The 24,181-nt window shown below is 36.8% G+C and overlaps 1 protein-coding gene and 1 pseudogene across 1 annotated transcript in view; one reads left to right on the top strand and one right to left on the bottom strand.

Moving 5' to 3' along the window:
* The first annotated feature begins 14,232 nt into the window (after positions 1-14,232).
* The window catches only part of ADIPOR2 (adiponectin receptor 2), a 104,444-nt gene continuing 94,495 nt past the window's right edge, over positions 14,233-24,181 (top strand). The window contains exon 1 of the mRNA XM_036907233.2: positions 14,233-14,372. The gene's annotated coding sequence lies outside the window, so the exon portion shown is untranslated. The remainder of the gene's footprint in view (positions 14,373-24,181) is intronic.
* On the bottom strand, positions 14,379-20,808 carry LOC130680712 (protein SDA1 homolog; annotated as a pseudogene).

Genomic DNA, 24,181 nt, shown 5'->3' with positions numbered 1-24,181 from the left:
ATAAAAACTCTCAACAAAATGGGTATAGAGGGCAAGTATCTCAACATAATAAAGGCCATATATGAAAAATCCACAGCCAACATCACACTTAACAGTGAAAACCTGAAAGCTTTTCCTTTAAGATTGGGAACATGACAAGGATGCCCACTCTCCCCACTTTTATTCAACATAGTATTGAAGCTCCTAGCCACAGCAATCAGACAACACAAAGAAATAAGGATTAGTAAGGAAGAAGTTAAACTGTCACTGTTTGCAGAAGACATGACATTGTACATAAAAATCCCTAAAGAATCCATCCAAAACTATTAGAACTAATAACTGAATTCAGGAAAGTTGCAGGATACATAATCAATGCACAGAAATCTGTTGTATTCCTATACACTAACGATGAACTAGCAGAGAGATCAGGAAAACAATCCCATTTACAATTTCATCAAAAAGAATAAAATACCTAGTAATCAACCTAACCAAGGAGGTAAAAGACCTATAACCTGAAAACTACAAGACACTCATGGGATAAATTAAAGAAGACACTAATAGATGGAAATACATCCCATGCTCATGGATAGGAAGAATTAATGTTGTCAAAATGGCCATCTTGTCTAAAGCAATCTACAGAGTCAATGCAATCCCTATCAAAATACTAATGGCATTCTTCAATGAACTAGAACATATAGTTCTAAAATTCATATGGAAACACAAAAGACCCGAAATTGCCAAAACAATCCAGAGAAGGAAGAATAAAGCTGCGGGGATTATACTCCCCAACTTCAAGCTCTACTACAAAGCCATAATAATCAAGACAATTTGGTACCAGCACAAGGACAGACCCATAGATCAATGGAACAGAATAGAAAGCCCAGATATAAACCCAAGCATATATGGTTAATTAATGTAAGATAAAGGAGTCATGTATATACCATGGGGAAATGACAGCCCCTTCAACAACTGGTGTTGGCAAAACTGGACAGTTACATGTAAGAGAATGAAATTGGATTATTGTCTAACTCCATACACAAAAGTAAACTCAAAATAGATCAAAGACCTGAATGTAAGTTATGAAACCATAAAACTCTTAGAAGACAACATGGGCAAAAATCTCTTGAATATAAACATGAGCAACTTTTTCCTGAACACATCTCCTTGGGCAAGGGAAACAAAAGCAAACATGAACAAATGGGACTACATCAAACTAAAAAGCTTCTGTACAGCAAAGGATACCACCAGTAGAATAAAAAATTGTCTTACAGTATGGGAGAATATATTCATAAATGACATATCCGACAAGGGGTTAACATCCAAAATATATAAAGAACTCACATGCCCCAATACCCAACAAGCAAATAATCCGATTAAAAAATGGACAGAGAATCTGAACAGACACTTCTCCAAAGAAGAAATTCAGATGGCCAACAGGCACATGAAAAGATGGTCCACATCGCTAATCATCAGGGAAATGCAAATTAAAACCACAATGAGATATCACCTCACACCAGTTAGGATGGCCAACATCTAAGAGATGAGAAACAACAAATGCTGGTGAGGATGCGGAGAAAGCGGAAACCTCCTACATTGCTGGTGGGAATGTAAATTAGTTCAACCATTGTGGAAAGCAATCTGGAAGTTCCTCAAAAAACTCAAAATAGAAATACCGTTTGACCCAGTAATTCCACTCCTAGGAATTTACCTGAAGAAAACAAGATCCCTGATTCAAAAAGACATATGCACCCTTATGTTTATTGTAGCACTATTTAAAATAGCCAAGATATGGAAGCAACCTAAGTGTCCATCAGTAGATGAATGGGTAAAGAAGAGGCGGCACATATACACAATGGAATATTATTCAACCATAAGAAGAAAAAAAATCCTGCCATTTGCAACAACATGGATGGAGCTAGAGGTTATTATGCTCAGTGAAATAAGTCAGGTGGAGAAAGATAAATACCAAATGATTTCCTTCATTTGTAGAGTATAACAACAAAGTAAAACTGGAGGAAGAAAACAGGACCTGCTCACAGACTCTGAGAAGGGACTAGCGGTTACAAAGGGGAGTGGTGGGGGAGAGTGGGTTGGGAGGGAGAAGGGTATTTATGGGTATTATGATTGGCAAATTTGGTGTGGGGGGTTCACGGGGAAGACAGGGTCGCACAAAGAAGACAAGTAGTGACTCTGTGGCATCTTACTACCCTGATGGACAGTGACTGCAATGCTGTGTGTGTGTGGACTTGATAATATGGGTGAATGTAGTAACCACAATGTTTTTCATGTGAAACCTTAATAAAAAAATAACTCAGTGGTGAAAGTAAATATATAGTTAAATTCAGGATATTCTAATGTTATAATGGTGGTGGATAAATAGCTCCAGTATAAAAGCTGAAAGACAAAAGTATTAAAAAAACTATACTAAAATAATCTGTAAGTGGATACACAATGTAAAAAGATACAAATTATAACATCAAACACAAAGTGGTGGTGGAGTATAATAATGTAGAATTTTTGTATGTGTTTGAAGCTAAGTTGTTATCAACTTAAAACGTACTGTTCTCAACATAAGAGTTTTATGTAAGCCCAAAGGTAACTACAAAGTAAAAACCTATAATAACTACATTAAAAGAAATCAACATAGAAAATCATCAATTCACAAAGGAAGGAACAAAAGGAACAAAGGAATTATAAAATAACCAGAAAATTTGACACAATTGCAATAGTAATTATATCTTTCAATGATTACTTTAAATGTAAATGGACTAAATTCTCCAATCAAAAGACACAGAGTATCTGAATGGATGAAAACAAAACCCAGTGCATTTTGCACTGCATTTTGCTTAAAGAGACCCCCTTCAGCTTTAAAGACACATGGACTGCAAATTAAGGGATGGAAAAAGATATTTTATGCAAATGGAAACCAAAAAAAACAGAGATAGGTAGCTATATTTATATCAGAAAACAGATTTTAAGCCAAAGATAGTAACAAGAGACAAATTCATTACATAATGATAAAGGGGTTAATTCATCAAAGGGATATAAAATTAGTATATATATTTGCTCCTAACATAGGAACAGCTTAATATATAAAGCAAATATTAACAGATCTGAAGGGATAAATAAGCAGTAATACAATAATAGTAGAGGACTTCAATAGCCCACTTTCAAAAATGGATAAAACATCCAAACACAATATCAATACGGGAACATTGTACTTTAACTGTGTATTAAATCAGATGGATCTAACAGATATTTATGGAATATTCTATCCAACATCAGAATACACATTCTTCTCGAGCTTGCATGGAACATTCTCCAGGATAGATCTTATGTTAGTCCAGAAAACAAGCCTTAATAGATTTAAGAACATTGAAATCATGTGCATCTTTTCTGATCACAATAGTTTGAAACCAGAAACTAATTACAAGAGGAAAACTGGAAAAATCACAAAACTGTGGAGATAAAACAATATGCTACTGCACAACCACTGGGTCAAAGAAGAAATAAAAAATATATTGAAAAAAATGGAAATGGTAACAAACATAGCAAAACTTATGGGATGCAACAAAAGCAGTTCTAATGAGTGAAGTTCATAGTGATAAACACTTATTTTAATTAAAGAGAAAAAGCTCAAATAACCTACTTAATTTATACTTCATAAACATGTAAAATAAGAACAAGTGAACAAAATGGTTAGTAAAGGAAGAAAATAACAAAGATTAGAGTCAAAATAAATGAAATAGAGACTAAAAAGACAATGAAAAAGAGTAATGAAATTATTAGCTGGCTTTTTAAAAAGATAAACAAATAAACTTTAGCTAGATTTACCACAGAGAGAGAGACTGAGAGAGAGGATTATAATGAAATGATAAGTGAAAGAGGAAACACACAAATACAAAGGATCATAGGAGATTACTATGAACCATTATACACCAACATATTGGACAACATAGAAGAAATGGGTAAATTCCTAGAACTATACAACCTAACAAGACTGAATCATAAATAAATAGAAAATCTGAAAAGATCAATTACAGGTAAGTAGATTGTACCAGTAATCAAAACCATCCCAACAAGATCCAGGAACAGATAGCCCCTCTGGTGAATCCCACCAAACATTAAACACCATTCCTTCTCAACTGTTCCAAAAAATAAAGAGGAGAACACTTCCAAACTCATTTTATGAGGGCAGTATTACCTTGACACCAATTCCAGGCAAGGACACTAGAAGAAAAAAAGATTATAGTCCAATATCACTGATGAAAATAGATACAAAAGTCCTCAACAGAATACTGTCAAAGGGAATTCAACAGTACATTAAAAGGATCATACACCATCATCAAGTGGAATTTATTCCAGGGATGCAAGATGATTCAACATCTGCAAATCAATTAAAACAATACACCACATTAACAATTGATTTTGAGGATCATCTCAATAAATGTGGAAAAAGCATTTAAGTAAAATCAGTATCTTTCATGATAAAAATAATCAAAGAACTTGGTATAGAGGGAATGTACTTCAACATAATAAGAGCTATATATGACAAGCCCACAGCTAACATCAACAGTGAAAAGCTGAAAGTTTTTCTTCTAAGGTCAGGAACAATAAAAGGATGCTAATCTTGCCACTTTTATTGTACTAGAAGTCTTAGTGCATTTAGGCAAGAAAAAGAAATAAAAGTTATTCAAATTGGAGAGGAAGAAATAAAATTGTCTCTGTGCAGATGATGCAATCCTTTTTCTTAAGGAAATTAATTTTTTTATTAAAAAGAAAGTATCATTGATATATAGTCTTATGATGGTTTTACATAAACAATGTTGTGGTTTCAACGTTCACTCATATTATCGAGTCCACGCCCTCTCCATTGCAGTCACTGTCTACCAGCATAGTAAGATGCTATAGAGTCATTACTTGTCTTCTCCATGCTATACTGCTTTCCCCGTGACCTATGTATATTGTGATTATGAATTATAGTGCCCCTTAGGCCCCTTCTCCCTCCGTCCCCACCCTCCCCAAGCTGTCCCTTTTGGTAACCACCAGTCCCTTCTCAGTGTCTGTGAATCTGCTGCTATTTTGTTCCTTCAGTTTTGCTTTATTTTTGTACTCTACAAATGAGTGAAGTCATTTAGTATTTGTCTTTCTCCGCCTGACTTATTTCACTGAGCATAATAACCTCTAGCTCCATCCATGTTGTTGCAAATGGCAGGATTTTTTTCTTCTTATGATTTCTTCCATTGTGTATATGTGCCGCCTCTTCTTTACCCATTCATCTACTGATGGACACTTAGGTTGCTTCCATATCTTGGCTATTGTAAATAGTGCTCCAATAAACATAAGAGTGCATATGTCTTTTTGAATCAGGGATCTTGTTTTCTTTGGGTAAATTCCTAGGAGTGGAATTGCTGGGTCAAATGGTATTTCTATTTTGAGTTTTTTGAGCAACTTCCAGATTGCTTTCCACAATGGTTGAACTAATTTACATTCCCACCAGCAATGTAGGAGGTTTCCGCTTTCTCCGCATCCTCACCAGCATTTATTGTTTCTTGTCTCTTAGATGTTGGCCATCCTAACTAGTGTGAGGTGATATCTCATTGTGGTTTTAATTTGCATTTCCCTGATGATTAGCGATGTGGACCATCTTTTCATGTGCCTGTTGGCCATCTGTATTTCTTTGGAGAAGTGTTTGTTTGGATCCTCTGCCCATTTTTTAATCAGGTTATTTGTTCTTTGGGTGTTGAGGCATGTGAGTTCTTTATATATTTTGGATGCTAATCACTTATTGGATAAATCATTTATGAATATATTTTCCGATACTGTAGGATGCCCTTTTATTCTGCTGATGGTATCCTTTGCTGTACAGAAGCTTTTTAGTTGGATATAGTCACACTTGTTCATTTTTGCTTTTGTTTCCCTTGCCCAAGGAGATGTGTTCAGGAAGAAGTTGCTTATGTTTATATTCAAGAGGTTTTTGCCTCTGTTTTCTTCTAAGAATTTTATGGTTTCATGACTTACATTCAGGTCTTTGATCCATTTTGAGTTTACTTTTGTGTATGGAGTTAGACAATAATCCAGTTTCATTCTCTTACATGTAGTCATCCAGCAGATTACATGATCTTAATATGTAGAGAACACTAAAGACTCCACCGAAAATCTGTTAGAATGAATTCAGTAGTTGATGAATTTGATAAATTTGCAGAATACAAAATCAGTGTAGAAAAATCAATTGCATTTCCAAACACTAACAATGAACTATCAGAAATTAAGCATCAAAACGAATAAAACTCTTATGAATAAATTTAACAGAAGTTGTGGCAGATCTACACACTAAAACTATAAGACATTGATAAAAGAAATTGAAGAAGACACACAGAAAATGGAAAGATATTCCATACTCATGGAAGAATTAGTGCTGTTAAACTGCAACCCTAAGTTATCTACAGATTCAATGCAATCTCTATCAAATTTCCAATGGAATTTTTCACAGAAAAAGAAAAAAACAACAACCTAAAATTTTTATGGAGCCATAAAATATACCAATTAGTCAAAGCAAGAAGAACAAGACTGCTTCCTGATTTCAAACTCTATTATAAAACTATAGTATTCAAAACAGTATAGTATTGTCATAAAAAGAGACATCTAGATCAATGGAACATAATAGAGATCCCAGAAATCAACCCATGCATACATGTTAAATTAATTTTTTTCATGTTAAATTAATTTTTGACAAAGGAACCAAAAATATATAATGGCAAAAGGATAATCTCTTCAATAAATGGTGCTGGAAAAATGGATATCCACATGCAGAAGAAGGAAATTGGACCATTATCTTACACCATACACAGAAATCAACTCAAAATGAATTAAAGTTTTGAATATAAGATATGAAGCCATAAGACTCCTAAAAGAAAACATAGGGAATAAACTCATTGACACTCATCTTGCCGATGAGTTTTTGGATTTAATACCAAAAGCAAAGACAACAAAAGCAAAAATAAACAAAAATAAACAAAAATAAATGACATTATCAAATTAAAAAGCTTCTGCTCAGCAAAGTAAACCATTAATAAAATGAAAAGGCAACCTATGAATTGGCAGAAAATATTTGTAAAGCACCTACCTGATAAATGGTTAATATCCAAAATACAGAAGGAACTCATACAACTCAATAGCAAAAAAAAAAAAAATAACCAATTAAAAAATGGGCAAAGAACTTCAATAGACATTTTTCCTAATAAGATACACAGTGGCCAAAAAGAACATGAAAAGCTCATCACAAATCATCAGGGAAATGCAAATCACAACTACAATAAGATGTAGCCTCACAATCATTAGGATGGTTATCATAAGAAATATGAGCTAACAATTGCTGTGAAGGATGTAGAGAAAAGGTAACCCCTGTGCACTGTTGGTAGGAATGTAAATTGGTGCAGTCAATATGGAAAACAGAATGTTGGCTCTTCAAGAAATTAAAAGCATAGCTACCATATGATCCAGCTATCCCACTTCTGGGTATTTATCTAAAGGAACCAAAACCATTATCTCGAAGAGATATTTGCACTCTATGTTCACTGCAGCGTTATTCACAAAAGCCAAGGTATGCGAACAGCCTCACTGTCCATCAGTGGATGAATGGATCAAGGAAATGTGGCAAAATATACAAGGAAATATTATCAGCTTAAAAACCCCCAAATCCTGTCATTTCCTACAACATGGTTGACGTAGAGGGCATTATGCTAAGCAAAATAAGCCAAATGCAGAAAGACAAATACTGCATGGTATTACTTGTATGTGGAATCTAAAAAAAAGTTGAACTTGTAGAGCCATAGAGTAGGGAAGTTGCCAGGGTGTAGGGGTGGGGAAAGTAGGGAGAGGTTGGTTAAGGAAACAAATTTTCAGTTATAAGAGGAATAATGTCTTTGGATCTAATGTGAAATATGGTGACTATGGCTGAAAACACTGATTGTATAATTTCAATTAGCTAAGAGAGTAGAACTTAAATGTTCTTACAAAGAAGAAAGATAAATATGTGAGGTGATGGGTGTGGAATTATCAGTAGGGGATTCCTTTCATAATGTATGTGTGAATCAAATTATGAAGTTGTAAATATTAAATATCTTACTATTTTATTTGTCCATCATACCTCAATAAAGCTGAAAAAAACAGCCTCTCATTTGAACTGTGCACAAAAGATTGGTGCGTTACATTGTATTCTAAAGTATACTTCAATAAAGTTGATTTTTTAAACTACAAAAAATGTTCAGAGAAGACTCTAATACACATCCATGTATATATCACCCAGGATTAATAAATATTAAACATTTTGTCATTTGTTTTATCTTTTTCATATAGAAGAAATGAAATATTACTGTTAAAGGTAAAGTCTTATTTCCCAGACTTATTTTCCACTCCTTCTCATTGGCAAGCATATTCATAAAGTTGTGTGTTTCCTGTCTATCCATAAATCTTCATTTTACTGATGAAAATATCAAAGCTTAACAAGAACTAATGCATAGGCCATAGTTAAGCAATGAGTCAGTTAGCAGCATAGCTGGAAATGATGTTCTCTTACGCTCATTCCTCAGGGCTGTGTTACCCAACTTATATTTGAGGAGCTGCTAATGTAATTTATGTAATTATGAGAATGTTTATACCACTCTTTATCCTCAATTTTAAACATGACCACAAGGTGACACAAATGGGATTTAGTTATGAAGTTTCTCTGAGTATTTAAAATTGTCTCCTTGGAAACTTTCAAACCCAAGATTAATGGGATTATTATCAATATAGCTATTTGTTATCAGTTTAATTGCAATTAAGCCAGAATCCAGATGTTTATGCATTTCCCTCTAATTCTGCCATAAAAATTACTAGATTGTTTTTAAAGCAGCTAACACCATTGAATTCCAGTGCCTTGAAGTCAATTAGTTGGCTGCGTTTGACTGTTTTACATGTTCTGAAGGGGTTCAGAATGTGGCACACCAAAACAGGCCACTTTGGCATACTGATTACGTTGGGCTGAATGCACCTGAGAAACAGCAGATGCAGGGAGGGTTCTCTGCTTCTCCTCTTTCTACCTGAAAGCAGGTCATGAAATTTCCCGTGAAAAAGCTATCCTCTCCGTATCAGGAAGAGAATATTCTTATTTTTCCCCTTCCCAGTTTTGTTGAGATATAACTGACATTTAACATTGTATGAGCTTAAAGTGTACAATGATCATATATATACACATATTTAATATAAATATATATTTATCAAATACATATTTATATGTGTAAATATACATTATTTATTTATTATTGAATATATTTTTTTATTGTATAAAATATATGAATATATATGTATTTAGCAAAACGATCACCACAATAAATTTAGTTAACACCTATCACTTGACAAGAGCATTCTTATCACCAGAGACTGAGAATCAATGCCAGTATTAATCTATACAATCCAACCTACTAAAATAACCCTTACCTTCCATTGGTTTCCACAGTATATTTCCTAGGCATTGTCCTACAATTTATTGCTGCTAGTCCAGATGTCTTTGTCTTCTCACAACCCCACAATTTTTTGTTCTTTGTCTGAGAAGGTGTATAGCTTTTGGGTCTAGTGGGGTCTCCATTCTCCTTCAGAAGAGTCCCGGGTACACACAGAAATTTTAAATACATCTGCCTGCTTCCCTCCTGTTAATCTTTCTTGTGTCAGTTTTTATTCTTAAGCCAGCCACAAAATGTGAGAGGATAGAAGGAAGCTTTTTCTGATCTATATGAGACAATCACAGGGACTGATTTGACTTTCCTTGCTCTTCCTTTGGGTTTATCTTTTTTATGGTTCATCTTTCATGTTGTTCAGATTTCCCCCATTAGTTCTACTGTTTGTATTTCAGAAGTTTATAGATATTGGGGGAGAAAAGAAGAGTTAGGCTGGTTTTAAGTATTTTGTAATCATGAAGTTTATTACTCTTTGTTATTTTTTTCTGAAAAGCCACAGGCACAGTTTATTCAAAGACCACTAATTTTGGTTTTCACTAGCAGAAAAATTGGTCTTTCTTTCTTAAAAATAGCAACTTTGATTAAAAACAGTAAATTACTCTTTCCTTGATAGGTGAAGCAACAAAAACCAGTTGCAAACTCAAGTTTAAATTCACAGTGGGGTGAGGAGCATTTTTTATTTATATTTAGAATTTGAAAGCTGCACCTCCTTTGCTTGCTAGCGTATACACAGCCTCAACTCTCATTGGCTGTTGACTTGCATATCACAACAGAGGCTAAGTCTGTCACGAGAGCAAGTTCAGCATCATTATTTCAGCAGCATATTGTGGCGTGTCTGAAGCCTCATTCTGGGAGTGGCCACAATTGGATTAAGAATGCTACTCAGTCAGTGATGTGTTCTCCTTGTCAACAACAGCTGATAATTGTCAGGATGACTGCATCAGACTAGCTGGGCCATGGCACTGTTGGGTCATTGGTGACTAGTATGGGGCGTTGGAATGCAAGGGACTCTTCTTGGTGCTGTGGAAGACAAAGGACTCCACCCTTCTGTGGAGAAGTGACACAATAAGAGAACAGAGATTCTAAAGATCCACAGCTGACACTGGGGAGCACAGAATTTGACTGAATGCCTTTTGGTTTTCAGACAGCTAGTCAGAAGACGCTCTATAAAGATTAGTAACTGAAGTACAGTTGGGGAGAGAGGCATGAGAAATCTGCTTTGGACCATTTAACGGTGACATTTAGGTAAGGGGATAAGGGTAAAGCCAGTCATAGACATTGGCCATAGGAGAATGTCCCACACATCAGGGATGGTGGCAACATCTTCAATAGCTGAGGTGTGAGCATTTTGAGGAAATGATGTGATTTATTTCATTATTGTGAGCATCAGGAATTGGCAATAGTGAGCTGGGAAAAGGATCAAGGTGATAGTTATGAAGGTAAAATCTTGGAAGAAAAACATTCTCTTTTTCATATGTTTTAGTACACTATGGACTGCTCCAGAGGTAGCATTTTAGAGTAAAGCACTTTGTTTTGTCAAAGCAAAATCATTAAGAGAAGGATGAGGAAAAGATTTGACATCTTTGAATAATCTCTTTTTTAATTTTCTTTTTTATATAGATCTGTCCCCTTTAGCAGAACTCTTATTAAGCCTGAAGCTCTTGTTCTCCTCTTTTCCCTATGTGAGTTGGTATACTGGGTCAAATTTGCTGTCCGAAGACACCTATACACCTATATTCTGTTTCTAATGTGCTGGGGAGGTATGTCATCATTTTCCTTGATTTCAGTCTCAAAATCTTTATGTCTTTACCTGGAAAAATAGAAGTCATTATTGCTGTGTTTCTTATAAATTATGTAAACTTAAAAAATGGTGATTGATATTTTCAATGTAAATGACTCCTTGAAGGGAATTAGTTCCTTTAAATTTAGTTCCTATAATTTTATTTACATTAATTTATCTCTTTCATGCTTAACTGGGTGGCCTTAGTTCTACCAGTATTAGGACCATCTTATTCATGCTTTTTGTGATTTTAGTAACTTCACTTTTTTTTTTCTGATTGTGGAATTTTCTTTGTTACTATTTTATTGAGAACATTTACAGCAATATTACATAATATTGGTCTGTAATTTTTGTTTTTTCACATTTCATATGTTTTGAAAAACACCTGTAGATGAGGCAAAGATATTGTGAACATCTGATCTCTGAAAGTTTGTTGGTGTTCCTCATAAAGTTGACTGTGCTGCATGCCTCTTTGTGGAATTTTTCTTTTTTTAAATTTTAATTAATTAATTAATTATTATTATTAAGGTATCATTGATATACAATCTTATGAAGGTTTCACATGAGCAACATTGTGGTTGCTACATTCATCCATATTATCAAGTCCCCACCACATACCCTATTACAGTCCCTGTCCATCAGTGTAGTGAGATGCTATAGAGTCACTACTTGTCTTCTCTGTGCTATACTGCCTTCCCCGTGCCCCCTTCCTACATTATGTGTCCTAATCACAATATCCCTTAATTCCCTTCTCCCTCCCTTCCCATCCCCCTCCCCACCCCCTTTCCCTTTGGTAACCGCTAGTCCTTCTTGGGTTCTGTAAGTCTGCTGCTGTTTTGTTTCTTGTTTTTGCTTTGTTGTTATACTCCACAAACGAGTTAAATCATTTGGTACTTGTCTTTCTCCACTTGGCTTATTTCACTGAGCATAATACGCTCTAGCTCCATTCTTGTTGTTGCAAATGGCAGGATTTGTTTTCTTCTGGTGGCTGAATAATATTCCATTGTGTATATGTACCACATCTTCTTTATCCACTCATCTACTGATGGATACTTAGCTTGCTTCTATATCTTGGCTATTGTAAATAGTGCTGCAATAAACATAGGGGTGCATATGTCTTTTTGGGCTCCTGCATTCTTGGGGTAAATTCCTAGGAGTGGAATTTCTGGGTTAAATGTTATTTCTCTTTTTAGTTTTTTGAGGAACCTTCATACTGCTTTCCACAATGTAGGAGGGTTCCCCTTCAATCACTTTGTAGAATTTATATTTCCAGGCTGAAGAATTCTCTTTTTTTCCCCACATATATCAGGCTCCTACTTGTTGACAGGAGATCTGTGAAGCTTTTTCTAGCATCCTTTATTTTCTGTGCTGTGGTCCAAGGAAGGACAAGCCATGGGCACAGGGGTTCTTGAAAGCTTATGGATTTCCTTTAATGAATAACAAGAGTTTTTGACCGTTTAGGCAATTACCTCTTCAGAGTGTGGTAAGTTCTTCTTAGAACAGAATGTGAACAAAACATTTTTTTATGCTGACCAACACCTGTACGTATCTCCCAAGCTGTCTGGAAGTAGAGCATTCCTATAAAGTCTTTCCTCAGCTGCAATGGTTGTGAAGAAACAACCATTTAAAGTGAACCAACCAGGTAAAGTGAAGAAAGTTACCATTTCCTGCAAGTGAAAATCCTCTCTATATGTCTTTCTAACAGCGACAACGGGTACAGTTGACCCTTGAACAACACAGGCTTGAACTGTGCGGGTCCACTTATATGCAGATTTTTTTCAATATCCATATGTGTGGGAATTTTTTTGAGGTTGTGACAATTTGAAAAAAAGACTTCTGAAAAAGGTCTTTTCTCTACATCTTTATTCTAAGAATATGGCATACTACACATAAAACCTACAAAGCACTTGCTAATTAACTATGTTATTAATTATGTTAATTGACTATGTAGGCGCCTCGGGAAGCCTACTTGGGATAGTACCCTGGCCCTGTTTGCCCAAGCCCCCGTTTGGCTTTCGTCTGTCAGTATTTGCTTCTTTTAAAACTACTGATGTCAGAGTTTAAATTAGTTTTAGAGGTCTGTGAAGGCTTCCAGTCAACAGTAGGATACTAGTAGTTAAGTTTTTGGAGAGTCAGGAGTTCTACAGGGATTTTCCGACTGTGCAGCAGTTAGGGCTTTTAATTATTCCATTGGTCAAGGGTCAACTTAGGTTCTTCCCGAAAGCGAAGTGGCCTCAAGTAGGATAGAGGATGGATGGAAGGTGGTGGTGGTGGGGAACCTGTACTTCCTTTCCGTATAGAGGAATAAGTTAGAACTCAGTTGAAAACTCACATAAGTGTAGAAAACCACTCATTCTGGGTTAATGGACACAGTGTTGGGGAATGAGTTTCTGACTAGCGGTTACACTAAACATTTTTTAAAAATTGTTCTGAATTATACATATTTTAAGAGTGAGTGGGCTCACAGTTTTTAGAAGTGGTAGGGCATAAATCACAATACCTGACGGTAATAAAAAGCAAACGCTATTGTGCTGGGCAAGAATTGGCTAATGCTTTCGGACTTCCGAAGCTTTCATAGAGAACGCCTCCGGTACAAACCCAGGATCCAGCCTAAATCCCTGAAGTCTGGCTCCGCGCAAGGTGTGTAATCCGTACCACTGCCTCACAGCCCTGTGTCTCCCTCTCTGAACTGCTTCCCTCCTCGGTATGATTTTTGTGCGCGCTGCGCAGCGATCTCCAGAGGATCCCTGTTGCTCAGCACCGCTCCCTGACTTCCAGGCTAAACCACAACTTCCAAGATGCATCAGGTTCTAGAGCCGTCATAGGGGCAGCTTCCGGTTTAGGCCAGCGCGGCTGCGCGCGAGGCGTGGTCTTATTGGTTCCAACGCCCTCGTGCGATGCGCGTCTTGGCGACGTGCGGTCGTGGGGGCGGGAAGACGCGGCGGCGGCTTTCGCGGCGGCGCGAGCGCTATTCCAGGCGCGGTATCGCGGCGGCGGCAGTCCCGGAGGCTCCACCGGGTTGGCCCCTTCCCTCCTCCGCTCCCCCCTCCTCCCCTCCCCTCAACGGTGGTTTCCCAGGAGTCGGCGGCGAGCGGCCAGGCGGCGACGAGCTCCTGGTGAGGGTCATCGGAGTGTGAGCGCCGTTTCCCGGGTGGAGGGGGAGACCCGGGCTCGGGTAGGAGGTGAGGGCTGAGGGGGCCGTGTCCCCCGCTGGGCCGGCCGCGCTCTCTCGTCCCAGTGCTCCGCCTGGCCCTCCAGCCTGACCCGTCACCCCGCAGTCGGCAGTGGCCCGGGGGGCCGATGGCGAGGGGCCTGGACCCGCCTCCTTCCAGCCGCTGTCCCTGGAACCGGAGCCCAGCGCCCGCGCCGCTCGGCCCCCACCTCCCTCCGGAGAAGGGTCCGGGGCGCCCCGGGCTCTCCTCCGCTCCGCGTGCGGCTGCCCTTCCTCCCTGCCCAGGGAGACACCTGCCCTTCTCCCTTTCGTTTCCGTTCTCTCAGCTCGAGGAATTCCTCTCGTGGCAGGCTTCGAATGCGTTCTGCTTAGTACTGCTTGTGCAGTTCGTGGGGTAGGAAGGGACATTTTCCAGGTTTCTTTAGGTGATCTCGGAAAGCCTGCTCGGGATAGTCTCCTGGCCCTGTTTCCCCAAGCCCCCGTTTGGCTTTTTGTCTGTCAATATTTGCTTCTTTTAAAACTGCTGATGTCAGAGTTTAAATCAGTGTTAGGGGTCTGTGAGAGACTTTGGATTGGAAAGTGGTACTTTTTTTCTCCTCCTGGCTTTTTATCTTATTTAAACGTTTACCTCTGGAATTTGACAACTTCTTGAGATGGCCCAACAGTTGAGCTTTGATAGAAAGATTCAGATGTCCAACTGGGATCTTACAGGGTATGTTGACTTTATTGCAGATTGTTTGCGTTTTTTATAAGAATAGTCTTTTTTTATTTTTATTTTTAGACTCTGGATTTTTCAGTCTCATTCCCGTTCTGTCTCTTCCAAAGACAATCCTTCCCTCTCCTCCAAAGAAACCATCTAAAACTCCAAGAAATCTGTCATAACTTAAAAAATCATCTGAACATACAAGGCTTCCCAGTGAGATGTTAAAAAATAACTTATTTCAACCAAGAGCTCCATCTTTTGGGAGGAGGGCCTAAACTTTGTCAGTTCAGAAGTTTGAAGTGTGTGCTCTTATCAATGGCTATCTTTTTATGTTGCCTTTCACCACCTTCTGACTCTTACCCTGTTAGAGTACTGATTGTGATGATCTGTAACTAAAATAATTTTATTTCCTCAGTAGTTGAGACTATCACATACAGTGGCAGCTGCGTGGTGGTGAATTATGAAATTTGAAAAATCTTCAAATTGATTTAAGTATGAAAGACATAATATTTTTAGTTTCTAATTGTAGCTGACCACCTACCAATATATGTGCCTATCTAGACTTGAGGCCTACTTAGTAGCAAATTATCTGTTCTTCCTGGGGCACAGGAATGAGAAGATTTCCAGAACCTAAAAGACAGTCTGTTTTTCTGTCTCTGGACTTGAACAAATTAGTAAATGAGTGGATTTTTTCCACCAATAGTGTCAATTTAGCTGATACACTTTATTTGGTATAAATCACATTTGTTTTCCAAAATGAAAATAGTTTTGTTTTTATTTTCAGGGGTAGGCAAACTTTACACTTTGTGGACTAAGCCTTACCAGCTGCCTGTTTTTATATTTATTGGGACATAGCCATATGCATTCGTTTAGGTATTGTCTGTGGTTGCTTTTGCCATGCAAAGGTAGACTTGGGTAGTTGGGACAGAGATCCATCCATATGGCCCACAAAGCCTAAAGTATTTACTGTCTGGCATTTAATAGAAGACATCTGCTGACTCTTAAAAATGATGGATATTCAATGTAGAAAATTAAAATGAGTCAGAGTAGTACAAAGAAAGTAAAGTTATGTAGGATTACACCAGTTCAGAGGGGTTTGTTTTGTCATTAAAGGATCAGTCAGTGATTGTTTTTAAACAAATGGCTTCATGTTGTTAATTGTTGGTTTGTAATCTGGTTAAAAAAAAACAGGTTATTTTTATTTGCCTATTGAATACATTTGTGTTTTCTGCATTGAAGAGCTCACTAGAAGGGGGCTTGATGAACTGAGTTTTCCTGATGTGTCTTACTAGACAAGATTAAAAAAAAAAGTCAGGAATAATAGATGCTTGATGATGGTGGTGTTAATTGAGCACTTGCTGTGTACTAGGTAGTTTACAATACTTTGCCTGTATTAAATGATCTAGTACCTGCAGCAGCGCTGTGGGTACACATCTCTATTTACAGATGAGAAAACTGAGTCACAGAATTTTCACCCAGGTTTATCTTCTAGTTAATGGAAGAGGTGGAATATGGATCCTTGCAGTCCAATTGGTTTAGCAATGTGCTTTCCTTGGGGTTTTTCAAAATACAGTGCTTCTGGACTTTTGAATGCAAACAAATGTTCTTGATTCACTAATTTTCAGGTTAATGACACAAATTTAGCATTCTCCTTGGAATGGAAAACTTGAAGTTACTTCAGCCTTTTCCTCTTTTTCAAAAATTTATCTTGCAGTGCTGGCTGCTCTTCCGTGAAGGAACACTCACATATTTTGTGACTGGACATTCTGGCTCCTCCATGAAGCTGTTCAGCTTCTTAGCGATTTCTTGCTGTTCTTCATTGGAAGAGTGGTGCATATCAATCCGTATCCATTTACCGTCAGCATCCTCCCACCCATGTTTATCATTCTCAGCATTCTTTTCCTCTTTCTCAGCTTCCAGAACTTCTGTTCCTAAAGAACTATTACTATCTAATTCTCCATATTTTTACCCTCTTGATTTTATGAAGGACTCTGTAGTCTTACCCTGGAATTTCTTCTGCAACATCTGAGGGATTCAGTGTTCAGAAGAACTGAATTGAAATTCTACCAGACATCACCCCATTCTTATCTTTGTGTGTTTTGACAAAGTTCTTCAGTCATTGAGCTGCTATCTCTTTCATAGCATTGATTCATACTGTCATGACTTCCCCAGAATTCTTGTTCCTAACAAAATGGGAGGCCATGGTCATGATCAGTGACTCAGTGATCTCTGGGACCAGGCGATCAGATGTTTATGCAGCGTACATGAGGATCTTGTTATACCTCTCTCTGGTACTGCTACAGAAACCTTTGCACAAAGGGATAAAGCTTAGAGAAGGCTCATGAATTCCCACCCATCTAGAGATTAAAGTTCATGCACTCAGATGTCTTCTTAGAGCTCTTCAGCTGCTTTAGTAGTTTTTCTGCAAAACCTTGGGGGTCATGAAGCAAATAGCAGAAAAGTTAAACACTTCTTTCTTCTTTTGTTTTTTAAGTATTTTTGTAACCTTTTCAATCTTTTCTTGTGTTTGGAGCCTCTTCCCTGTGGCATATTGCACTTGCGCTCCGAGTCTCTGTCCTGTTTCTCACGTTCATCTTTCCCTGGGAAGAATGTCAAGGTAGTAACTAATAGTACCTTGGTGACCTTAGAGAAGCATACAGTTGTGATAACATTGACAGTCTTGGCATCCCATCAGATGTTTCTTTTGCAGAGTTCAGTTGTCACTTGCAAAGATATTTTGGCTGCAGTTTCATTACTATCCCTTAACATGTGTACATCAAATTCTGCAATACTGTATTCATTTTATTCTTGTATTTTGTACTTTTATTCTCAGCAGTCACAAAATTAATGGTGTAAAGTCTTTGAAGCTTATAAGACAATGTAGAAGTTCAAGGAAGAGCTCTGGCAAACTTGATGAATTGATGAGATTCTTCTCCAATCAGAGCTTTACAAAGTGTTATTGGAAGATCTACATTCAAGACAGTGTGATTGTAGGAGAGCAGATCTTTCAGCTCCTGAGGAAAGTTATTCAGATGCTTTGTCAGTTATCACCAGCTTTGTCAGTTCTTTGCTGTTCTTATTTGGTGCAGTTTGAAAATCTCCATATTGGATTTGTAGTGAATATTCCACTGCTATAGGAACTCCTCATTGTAGGCCAGAGGGTCCACTTTATTAATTATGTAACTGCTGCAGGTTTCTGGGCAGCTAGTGTTTGTTTCTTCTGGGTATGTTGGCTGCAGACAGGCTCTCAGCAAGCAGTTCTCATAAAACCCACCCCACTGACAAAAGCTTCTGGGCAGTGGCTTGGAATCATGCTTCCAGTCGTGACCGGAAATGGCCCTTGGGAGCATTTAGGTGGCCCTTAGTCTTTTAGAAGTTAATATTCACGGATAGCCTTTCAGACCCGTACATCTGCATCTACTCTTTTAAATAGTTCTTTAGTGTCTTATTGAATGGGTGTGCCATAATTTACTAGGGTTCCTATATTTAGATTGTTTAAATTTATTGTATATTGTACATATGCATTGTATGTGCAGTCATACACTCATGACTCTTCAGGGCAGTTTTCTAAGAGTCTAATTACTGAGTTGAAGGAAATTCATGTTTTTCATTTTGATGTATATTTCTGCCATCCAGAAAGGTCACAGCAGTGTAAACTCTCATCAGAAATGTGGGTGAGATCTAGCTTCTTCATTGCATTGCCAACTTTCCTTTAAAAAAAGCCTTTGTTTATCTGATTGGCAGTTAAACATTTCTTGCTCTGTATGCTTTCTCACTGGGAAATGATGTGTTTTGTTTTGATGGCATTCTTTGGAAGTTTGCCATCTTTAAAGAAAAATCTTTATCTGATTGGCAGTTAAACATTTCTTGCAATGCATTTTCTGTCTCATTGGGGATATGTGTTTTGCTTTGATAGCATTCTTTTGAAGTTGATTTAAAATTACCTTAGTTGGGCATACATTCTGTAGTTGTTTTTCCTAATGTACTCTGAGACAGAGCTGCTTACCTATTTGGATTTCCTATCTGGCCCTTGAAAACAGTATGATATTGCCACTCCTCTTAAAAGTATCTGGGTGTTTGCCCAGTAGACTGTACATTTCTTGAGGCAACAAGCATATAGCTTCTTCCTATCTAGTAGCAATCCTGGTGTATGTAACAGGTGGTGAGTAAATGGTCTTTTTAAGACCTAAATTGGATCATGTTCTTTTGGGCTTTTTGCTGAGTGAAGTGCTTTAACTTTGTTAAAAATAATCTTTTCAAAGTATTTGTGAAATATAAACTTGAAAAATTGCAGCATATAATTGTTATCTTGGTATATATTCTCTACCTTCATCCATTATTTCTGAAATGAGATAAAAAAGACTGATTGATGTCCTAGGATCTGTTTGTTAGGAATAATTCACATTTGGTATTAGTTTTGGAAGTTACGGGATGGATTAAATAGGGGATTTTTTATGTGTCCCATGTTTTTAATTTCCTGTATTGGAGTTTACCATGGGTTAAAGAAGATGTATGCTGGCTAAATGATATTACAGCTTGGCCTAATTAGAACTGATAAGTGTCCAGACAGAAGGAAAAGGGAAGCTACATTCTGGAAACTTCCAGAATATCTTCGGGCATGGGGAAAATACCTGTGGGAAAGGACAATTCAAATTTTTTAATGGATGTCCACAGAAAAATAGGATTCTTTTTATAGCTGACTTATAATGTTACATATTCTTAGTGGACTTGTATATTTTCAATAGTATCCATGCTCTAGGAAACAAAGCATACAAAGTATATTGTCTTAAAGAGACAAAATTAATTAGCTTATTAAAATTTGGCCATGTTTTATTTGTATTTTTTTGTTAGAATATTAATTATTTTTCTCTGACAGCATATTCACTTTAATCATATGTGTCCTGAAATTTTAGTTTAGAGAACATGCATGGACGGTTGCATCTATGCACCATCCCTTTGGTCAGGAAGTAGTGGTGGTGAAATCTCTATAGCATAAGAGAACAGAAGGACTACTTTAAATTTTCTTGGAATTTATTTATATTCTATTTCATTCCAGAAACAGTTTCTGGTAATGTATAATAAAAGATGAAGAAGTGTAATCAAAAAAAATATATAGAAAGAAATGAGTAAAAGGAGGAAGCATATATTATTTTCCCAAGTGGCAGCATAATTCAGTGACTCAGAATAAAATTTGGATTTGAATTTTCTTGGCAGCAAAGGTAAAATGAAAATATGGTACAGTACATAGCACTAAACTGGAAGGAAGAACAAAACTAATTTTCCCGGGGTAAATCTCTTGACAGATTTTAAAGAACTATTTAAATTGGGTATTACATAAAAGCTTTTTTTTTTTCTTCGCTTGAGTTAAGAAAAAGGTGAGGACTAGTTAAAAAAAGGTGAAGACTAAGTATTAATGTTTCAAGCCAGTGAAAGAAATTCTGTGTGGGGGTTGGTTTGAATTTGGACTGCAGCTGTGTGTTTTGTTGTCTTCTTTATGCCTTAAAAATATACCAAACATGTAGGAGAATATGGAGGCCAATATAATTTATATTCATATATCCACCATATAGCTACATCAGAATCTTAATATTTCCCCAGACTTACCATTTTTTTAAGAAAGAAATTTCACATATAGTTGAAGTACCTTCTTGGATTATATTTCACTTTCTTTCCTGAAGTAAAGCTTATCCTTAGTTTGGTGTTGATCATTCCTAGTGCCTTGGTTTTATATAATTACCACATAGAATACATTCATAAACAAATTGTAATAATGTTTTGAGTATTTTCAAACTTTAAATGATATCCTGTATATCTCTGTAACTTGTTTTTCACAAAACATGTTTTTTAGATTCAGACAAAATACTGATATTTTACTATTTTGACCTATAAAAATGACAGTTTCATGTGGTTCAGTCTAATTATAGTCATCAGTTTTACCTGCTGTATAGTTACATTATTCTGTTATATGAATACAGCTGGTTGAAATGTATTCTTATGCTGATAGTATTTAGGTTGTTTGCAGTTTTTTCTGTTTTGAAAACAATGCTATATTGAACATTCCTCGTTAGGAATCCTTGTGTACATACTTAAGATCTTTGGCAAATTTTTCAAACTGCATATTGGGAGCCATTAATGAGTTGTGAAACCAATTTAGGAATTAAAATAAGAAAAGTAATAGGTTGTATTGCAGGCAGTAAGGAAAAATTATTTTGTGAAATTTTTGTTTCTCTCTGTGTTTGTATGCATACTAAGTTAGAAATGAAGTTTTTAGGGTAGATTACCTAGAAGTGGAATTATTTGATTGCAGGTTATGGAGATTATGGACATTTTGAACTCTATCAGATATTGCCAAATTGCTCTCCAAAATTATGTCACTTTGTATTTTTTTAGCATGAGAATATGAGAATATGCTGTTTCTAAATCCTTATGATCTATGGCATTATCAGATTTTTTACATGTTTGTAAATCAGATGAGTGTGAAATGATATGTACCATCTTAATTTTTGTTTTTCGTGTTTAATTATGAGATTGAACATGTTTTCAAATGTTGGACAACAGTTTTGAATCAGCTGTCTCCCACTTCCCTCCAGCCAATTAGGTTGTCTTTTTAAATTGATTGTAGGAATTTATTACATATTCTGGTTTATTTATTACATATTCTTAAGTGAATTGCAAATATCTTCTCCTGGCTTATATGTTAACTTCTTTTTTTTGGTTTATTTATTTATTTATTTTATTAAGTTTAATTGATATACACTCTTATGAAGGTTTCACATGAAAAAAATGTGGTTACTGCATTAACCCCTGTTATCATGTCCACCCCATACCCCACTGCAGGCACTGCCCATCAGTGTAGTAAGATGCCAGAGTCACTATTTGCCTTCCCTGTGCTACACTGTCTTCCCCCATTACCACCCCCCCCCCCCCCCCCCGCACCATGTGTGCCAATCATAATACCCCTGAATCCCCTTCTCCCTCCCTCCCCACCCCTCCCCTTTGGTAACTGCTAGTCCCTTCTTGGAGTCTGTGAGTCTGTTGCTGTTTTTGTTTTTTGTTTTTTTGTTTTTTTAATTAAGGCTTTATTTTTTAAAGCAGCTTAAGGTTCACAGCAAACTGAGGGAAAAGTACAGAGATTTCCCATATGCCCCCTGCCCCATACACATGCAGCCTCTCCTGTTATCAACATCCCCCACCAGGGGGGTAAATTTTTTTTTTTTTTTAATTTTGGTATCATTGATCTATAATTACATGAAGAACATTATGTTTACTAGGCTCCCCCCTGCACCAAGTCCCCCCCCACAAACCCCATTACAGTCACTGTCCATCAGCATAGTAAGATACTGTAGAATCACTACTTGTCTTCTCTGTGTTGCACAGCCCTCATGCCCCCCCACATTACACATGCTAATTGTAATGCCCCCTTTCTTTTTCCCTGCCCTTATCCATCCCTTCCCACCCATCCTCCTCAGTTCCTTTCTCTTCGGTAACTGTTAGTCCATTCTTGGGTTCTGTGATTGTGCTGCTGTTCTGTTCCTTCAGTTTTTCTTTGTTCTTATACTCCACAAATGAGGGAAATCATTTGGTACTTGTCTTTCTCCGCCTGGCTTATTTCACTGAGCATAATACCCTCCAGCTCCATCCATATTGTTGCAAATGGTAGGGTTTGTTTTCTTCTTATGACTGAATAGTATTCCATTGTGTATATGTACCACCTCTTCTTTGTCCATACATCTACTGATGGACACTTAGGTTGCTGCCATATCTTGGCTATTGTAAATAGTGCTGTGATAAACATAGGGGTGCATGTGTGTTTTCAAACTGGACTCCTGAATTCTTAGGGTAAATTCCTAGGAGTGGAATTCCTGGGTCAAATGGTATTTTAATTTTTAGTTTTTTGAGGAACCTCCATATTGCTTTCCACACTGTTAACTTTTTATATGGTTTGTTTTGTTGAATAGAGATGATTTTCCTTACTGGTTTGTGTCCTTTGTGACTTAAATTTAAGAAATCTAGTCATACCCCAAGGTCATTAAGATTCTCCCATATTTCTATATAAAATTTTTAGAAATTTGTTTTTTTACATTTAGGTCTTGATTGTGCCTGAAAAAAAAAAATACATGTATATGCATTTGTATATGATGTGAAGAGGGGTCTAATTTAATTTTTTTAAAAATATGCTTAGCTAGTTACCACAGCACTGTTTAGCAGCATGTACTTTAAAATTTGAATTGTAAATCTTGTAAGCAATTTCTGGTCCAACAATAACAGCCTTTTGTCTTTCATCAGCCTGCTTCACATGTTCAAGTTTGTGACTTCTGGGCCAGAGTAATGTGATTGGTGGATTACTTGATCCAGAAATAGAACCTAAAAGAGTAGGTAGACATAGAGCATATTTTGTAGATCTCACGCAAATGTCATTTCTCTCAACCACTTTTAATAGAAGCTGGATTGCAGACAGTTTGAGGATGTACTTTGACGAGGAAACATATTGCTTTTTTTTTTTTTTTGCATTGCTGGCCAATATCCACAGACTTTGGAAACTAGATAAGCAGGTGCTCTATTGACATTTTCTTCTTGAAACCTAAGAATACGTTCATGTATTTAGTCATCCAGTTGCTATTATATATATGTTCTGAAGTTTGAGACTTTAATTTTGATTTTAGAAGAATTCATTATATAAATTTGAGTCTTAACTTTATGAAATGTTTGATAGGAACTACTGTAAATCATTTAGTTTAAGAATGAAACCTTATTTCCCCTTGAAAGGTTTTCATTGCATTTTCAGTCTGAGAAGAGTTGCTGTGAGGTCTGCAGATAGTTATATATTCTAGGTTTTTCTTTTTTCTTTCCATTCCTTTTCTTCTATATTGGTGATTGAAAGGCCTTGTGGTTTAGTGGAATTGAGCAATATTGAGAAAGGTTGTAGATGCAAGTTTTATTTCTGTTTCTCATTGTGATATTGAGGAAGGTTATTAACCACTTTCTTGGATTCTCTGTAGCCCTGTAAAACAACAGAAAATCCTTGTGTTCTAGAGGGTGTTATTATTCAG

The sequence above is a fragment of the Manis pentadactyla genome, chromosome 14, assembly GCF_030020395.1.
Source record: "Manis pentadactyla isolate mManPen7 chromosome 14, mManPen7.hap1, whole genome shotgun sequence".
Classification (NCBI taxonomy): domain Eukaryota; kingdom Metazoa; phylum Chordata; class Mammalia; order Pholidota; family Manidae; genus Manis; species Manis pentadactyla.
The sequence above is the reverse complement of the archived record's forward strand: the minus strand, read 5'-3'. Positions and strand labels throughout refer to the sequence as shown.